The sequence below is a fragment of the Alligator sinensis genome, unplaced genomic scaffold (genome assembly GCF_000455745.1).
Source record: "Alligator sinensis unplaced genomic scaffold, ASM45574v1 scaffold200_1, whole genome shotgun sequence".
NCBI classification, from domain to species: Eukaryota; Metazoa; Chordata; order Crocodylia; family Alligatoridae; genus Alligator; species Alligator sinensis.
Window position 1 is genome coordinate 871,064 of NW_005842453.1, and position 6,312 is coordinate 877,375.

The following is a 6,312-nucleotide window of genomic DNA, read 5'->3' on the forward strand; positions in this document are numbered from 1 at the left end:
CCGGCCCCTCCAGCTGTGCGCACCGCAGCCGGCGTGGGAACTGCCGCCCCGCGCCTGTTTGGGCACCCGGGCGGGGTGGGGGGAGGTCACCCCAATGAAACCGGTCTCGAGTCCAAACTCCCCCCTTCCCAGGTTTGCTCTTTCTTAATCCCTTGCTGCCTTGAGAGCAGCTGCGGGAGGGATCTGCTGGGGTTTGAGGTGACTGAGGAGTCCCATCCCCCGGGCTGCAGAAGTTGCAGGATATCTCTCCTTTTCCTCCCTCTTTTCTGCTTCAAGATGCTTGGCCTCCAAGTGGGCAGCCGCTTTGGCTCGGGTTGAGGTTGCGGCGCTATTGGAGGCGGTTGGCAGCCAGCTCCTCCTAGCTCTTTGTGTTGGGGTCTGGGTTTTTGGTTGTAGCCGGGTTGGTTTAAGGAGATAGGCAGGCAAGGTTCTTTGGGTAGATTCATAGATTGTAAGGGGCTGGAAGGGACCTCATGGATCATTGGGTCCAGCCCCCATCCTCCCCCCCAGACAACTGGGGTCGAGTGACCCCAGCAAGGTGACTGTCCAGTCTCCTCTTGAAAGCCTCCAGGGTAGGTGACTGCACCACCTCTGAAGGGAGTTTATTCCAGTGTGGACACCCTGACTGTGAAGGAGTTTTTCCTGGTATTAAGCCTGAAGCAGCCTTCCAGGAGTTTGTACCCATTGCTCCTGGTGTTCCCCAGGGGTGCCCTAGTGAATAGTTGTTCACCGAGCTCCTGATGTATTCCTCTGATAGAGCGGTAAGCCTACTCTCCCATATGCAAAGATGTGATAGCTTTTATTAGACCAAATGAGTAGTTGGAAAAAGGTTCTTTGCAAGCTTTTGGGTGCAGTCACCCAAAAGAGAGAGAGAAAAGCAGAGACTTCCTATGTCTAAAGAAGGGTGATTGCAGTCAAAAGCTTGCAAAGTATTTTTTTCCCCCAACTACTCAGTTGGTCTAATAAAAGAGATCACATCTACCCAAAGCACCTTGCCTTCAAGGTCTGGAGCATTTCTTCTGGCCACTGAGAGACCTCAGGCTGCTACTAAAACGGGAACGGCAAATTAAACCTGTCTCTTAGCTTTATAGCGGTTGCCCGCAATATCTCAATGTGAGGATGGTTGCTACCACGACTCGCTGACGGGGCTCGAGGTGACTGAAGAGGCCAGTCCTTGAGCCACAGAGCCATCTGCATAAATTGCAGGTCTTTCCACAGGGAACAGTAGGCTTCAGGCCAAGATTTCTGTCCTTTTCTTCTTCCGCTCTCTCTTGTCTGCTTTGAGGGCAAGACACTTGACCTCGAAATGGGCAGCTGCTTTGGTTAAGGTTGCAGCACCAATGGAGTGGGTTGGCAGCCAGCTCCTCCCAGCTCTTGATGTCAGCATTTGCTTTCTTGAGGTCTGCCTTTAAGGTGACCTTGGAGCGGTTCCGGAGAGCTCTCCGGCCAGAATGGGAAAACCAGGTTAAACCGGTCTTCTGTTTTTAGTCATATAGAGGTACCTGATCATTGTGTCACTTTACCTGTGAAGTATCAGAATTAAGACTTTGCCCCCTGGACAATCAAGGCCAAGTGGAGGTAACTGCCATTCCAGCTTCCATGTAAACCATTGTCCCCATCTGTTTTGATGTGAGTGAAAACCCAGGACAATGAATCCTGGATTAAACCAGTCCAATTTTAGCCTTAGTCACTTGCATTTCTCTCCTATCAGTTTGCTTTCGGTTGGTTTTTATTCCAGCCTCCAGCCTACTCTGCCCTGTGCAAAGACCTGCAACTTCTGCAGGGGGATCTGCGGCTCCAGGATTGGAGTCTTGTAAGTCATCTCAAGACACATCCATGAGCAGAGGTAGAGATCATCCTTGAACTGAGGGATTCCCACTGCCAGGCAGTTTGGCTGTCAGGTTTCCTGTACCGGTGTCCTGTTACAGAACTGTAGTGTTGATGGTAAACAGTGTCAGTGGATGTGCGTGGCTTACAAAAGTTTCCATTGGACTTTAAAGAAAAATGTGGAAACAAGCCTACTGGTTTAAGATTTTATAAAAGGTCTGAAGGCATTTTTTCATTACAGATTGCTTTCAGCTGAGAGATCAGATAGACACCTTTCAGCTGAGAATCTTAAAGACCAATTTTCAAGCTTGGGGCCCAATTCTGATCAAATTCAAGAGCAAATCAATCCCCTGTTCCAATGGGAGCTGAACTCAGCATGTGATTTGGTGTCACGATTTTACATGACAAATGTCCATAAGGTGAAGCTCAGGGGAGTGGTAGGGGAACTCCATCAGCGATTTTTTGTGTCCGAGGGGAGGCAGAAAAGTGGCCAATGGATGCGGACAGACTGGCTGCTGAGGCTGGCTGCTGAGGCTGATCTAAAGGGGATGAACAGAAAAATGGAGCAGGGAGTGAAGATCTGGTTCCACACCTGTAATTCAAAAGCTCAATAAGTTAATAAAGAGTTTTTTGTTCTGTTTTTTTTTTCATTAGTGTTGCCAAAACTCTTCTGATTTTATCATAAGCATTGCAAAATGCTTGGTTGGCTTGTTTTAACTTTCACGTGATTTTTCAATCCCTTGCCTGCCTTTATTGAAAATAGTTGCTGACAGGGCTGAAGTCAGGCAGGCTGGCCACCATTTCCCTATGGTCTCTGTGGTGGAAGTGAGGCTGCCCTTAAGATGGCTACAAGCTACCGGTGTTTTTAATTAGGATGAAGCTGAGCTTCCCTAAAGAGCACGGATGCCGTTCCTTAGGCGTGTGGTCAGGCAGAGCACTGTGAGCAGACGGGGAATTGTACAGAGCACAAGAGAGGCTGAGAGGAGCCGTGAGATGGGGGCTGTCAGGGATGAAAGAAATAACAGGGCCTTGGAGGAATTCAGCAGGCAGGAGGCTGCGAGTGGGCTGGTGGCTTATCCAGCCTAAACAGAAGAGGAGATAGAAGAGGAGCCGTGCAGACTCCAGGCAAAGTCTCTCTTCTAAGCAGCTAGCAGGCAGGCTGGCTGCCTTTGTGTGTGCAGGGGTGTGAACCTCACCGGACCTGACACCTGGGGGCAAATAGATGCTTTCTTGTTATGGCAATGAAGTAAACCATTCCTGTGAAAGGCAAACTGACAGCTACAACTCTTAGGAGCCGCAATGACAGTCCTCCTGTAGCCCCACACCTCTGCAGCAGGATGCAAGCTGAGGCCGCTCAGGCCTCAATACAATTCTGCACTGCTAGAGCTGAAATCAGTGGGTCATTTCTTCCACAGGACAAGCCACCACAAAGGAGGTGGTGCAGCTTTGTCAGCGGGTCACAAAGCCCTTTGGGATTCCCCCAGCAGAGGGGACTTCATCCCAATGGCAGCAAAGTTTTTCTGTGTGTCATGGGTTAGACATAGGGTGGGGGTAGAACTACTTGGTCAACCCAGGCAGAAGGACTGATTTGGAGTGACTCCAGGGTCAGGAGAAACTGGGATCAAAGGATGAAGTCAACAGGTGGACCTTGTGTGGGAGAGTTGGATGGGCCTGGGCTTCACAAAGGAGAAACTGGGCAGTGTAACGGGGCCAGGAGCCCTGGGGCTGGTCATCCCACTGGATACACTTGCTGGGAGTAGTCTTTTCGGAGAAAAAGCCCAGTAGTAGGGGAAGAGGGTAGGTAGGCTGTTCCAAGAAGAAACAAGTCACTATGAATGAGATGGATGGTAGAGTCAGAGAGGCTGAGGAGCAAGATGGGAGCTTCCCATGGCAACAAGTGTTAGGGGAGCTGCCACCTAATGCAGGGAGATGAACACAATATGGGGGAAGAGAAAGGACCTTCAAGAAGAGACCCCTCCAAAGGAAACAGTGAGGGAGTGATGAGCAGCTGGCTTCAGCTGCTTTGCACAAAGTGTGTGCCTGGGCTCTGCAGACTCCCCATGGACAGGATCACTGACTGGGCGCATCCAAAGGTGGAAGAGCCTTTGAGACCTAGCTGCAGAGCTGGAATTGGATGTGACCCCCAGAAAGGGTGAGAATGCAGCTGTGATCAAGATGAAAGGTAGAGTCATCATAACCCGGGCTGCAGGAGGAAGATGGAGAAGCTGCTACATGCACATTTCTCCAGGAGGAGGTGTTCCAGTATGGTATGTTGGTCACAGGTGGCTTGATTGGAGGTGGAGGTTGGGGTGTGGGTGACTTGGGGCTCTGTGGAGAGTCTTGCAGCACTGGGGGGAGCTGAAGGGGATGCTGGGTGACCTGGAGTGGATAGAAAGAGACCAGTGTGCAAAGTGGCAGCATCATTTGGAGATTCAGGGATTCCGGTGGAGGGTTTGAAGCTTCAAAACCTCTATTCTTCACTACCTTGAGGTTTCATACTCCTCCCCATGAGCTGGTTCTTGTCATAGATTCATAGATGCTAGGGTTAGACGGGACCTCAACACATCATCAATTCCAACCCCCTGCCCTGGGCAGAAAAGAGCACTCGGGTCAGATGACCCCAGCTAGATGCCTATCCAGCCTTCTCTTAAAGACCCCCAAGGTAGGGGAGAGCATCACCTCCCTTGGAAGCCCATTCCAAATTCTGGCCACCCTCACCGTGAAGAAGTTTTTTCCTGATATCTAGCCTAAATCTGCTCTCTGTCAGTTTGTGACCATTGTTCCTTGTTACCCCAAGAGGCGCCCTGGTAAACAGAGCACCTCTGATTCCTTGCTGCTCCCCCCACCACCATTGAATTTGTAGGTGGCCACAAGATCACTTCCCAACCTTCTCTTGCGGAGGCTGAAGAGATCCAGGTCCCTCACTCTCTCCTCATAGGGCTTGGTCTGCAAACCCTTAACTGTATGAGTGGCCCTCCTCTGGACCCTCTTGAGGTTATCCACATCCTTCTTCCAGTATGGCACCCAAAACTGGACGCAGTACTCCAACTGCAGTCTGACCAATGCTGCATAGAGAGGAAGTATCACCTCCTTGGATCTATTCGTCATGCATCTGCTAATGCATGATAAAGTGCAGTTAGCTTTGCTGATGTTTTCATCACACTGACGACTTATGTTCATCTTGGAGTCCACTATGACTCTAGGATCCCTTTCCACTTCTGTGCTCCCAAGAGGGTCATTCCCAGCCAGTAGGTGTGCTGGATTTTTACTCCCTAGGTGCAGCACTACACTTATCTTTGTACTGCATCCTATTGTGTTCTGCTCACTTTTCCAACCTGTCCAGGTCTGCCTGCAATTGTTCCCTACCCTCCGGAGTGTGCACTTCACCCCACAATTTAGTATTGTCCACTTCACACCCACATCCAAGTCCCTGATGAAGACACTGAAGAGTACAGATCCAAGGACCAAGCCCTGTGGGACCCCACTGCTCACATCCTTCTAGCTCGATACCGACCCATCCACCACCACTCTCTGCATGCAACCCCCAAGCCAATTTGCCACCCACCAGACTGTGTAATCATCTAAGTCACAGCCTTTTAATTTATTTATGAAAATGGGATGAGATACCATATTGAAGGCCTTCCTAAAATCCAAGGAAATGACATCCACCTCTACTCCTGTGTCTAAGCGTTTTGTGACCTGGTCATAAAAAGAAACTAGATTAGACAGGCATGATCTACCTGCTACGAATCCATGCTGGTTGCCCTGCTGCACTATTTTCCCACTGGACTCCCATAAATATGATCCTTAATCATTTTTTCAAAGACTTTTCCAAGGATAAAGGTGAGACTGACTGGCCTATAATTACTTGGATCCTCCTTCCTCCCCTTCTTGAAAATAGGGACCATGCCAGTGGTTCTGCTATGACACCAGCCAATTCCTTCAGCACGCTCGGATGTAGCTCATCTGGGCCTACTGATTTAAACGCATCTAGTCCATCCAAGTGACTGCACCAAGTCAGCGTCGACAGTTGGTGGGCTGGTGTCCCTCTCATGCCCATCTAAGAACACATTAGGAGATTTGTCTTGACTCTTGTCCAGGAACACTGAGGCAAAAGACTAATTGAAGAACTCACCTTTGTCCCCCCCTGTCTGTCACTAACTGCTCCTGCGCCTTCCTTTTACTCCCTACATACCTAAAAAATGACTTTTTGTTGTCTTTAATTTCTGTTGCCGGCCTCAGCTATTTAGTTGCTTTAGTTGCTTTCGCCTTTCTAACTGCCTCCCTGAAAGAGCGGGCCAAGTAGGTATACTCCTCCTTTGTAGCTTCCCCCTGCTTCCACTGCCTTTATGACTTTTTTTTTTTGCCCTTAGGCTCCCCTGGATTTCTTTGTTTAGTCATGTCCAGCTAATACTGTGCTTCCTCTGAAGTCCAAGCCAGAACAAAATATTAAGGCCAATGCCAACAGAGGAGATAAAAAAAAAA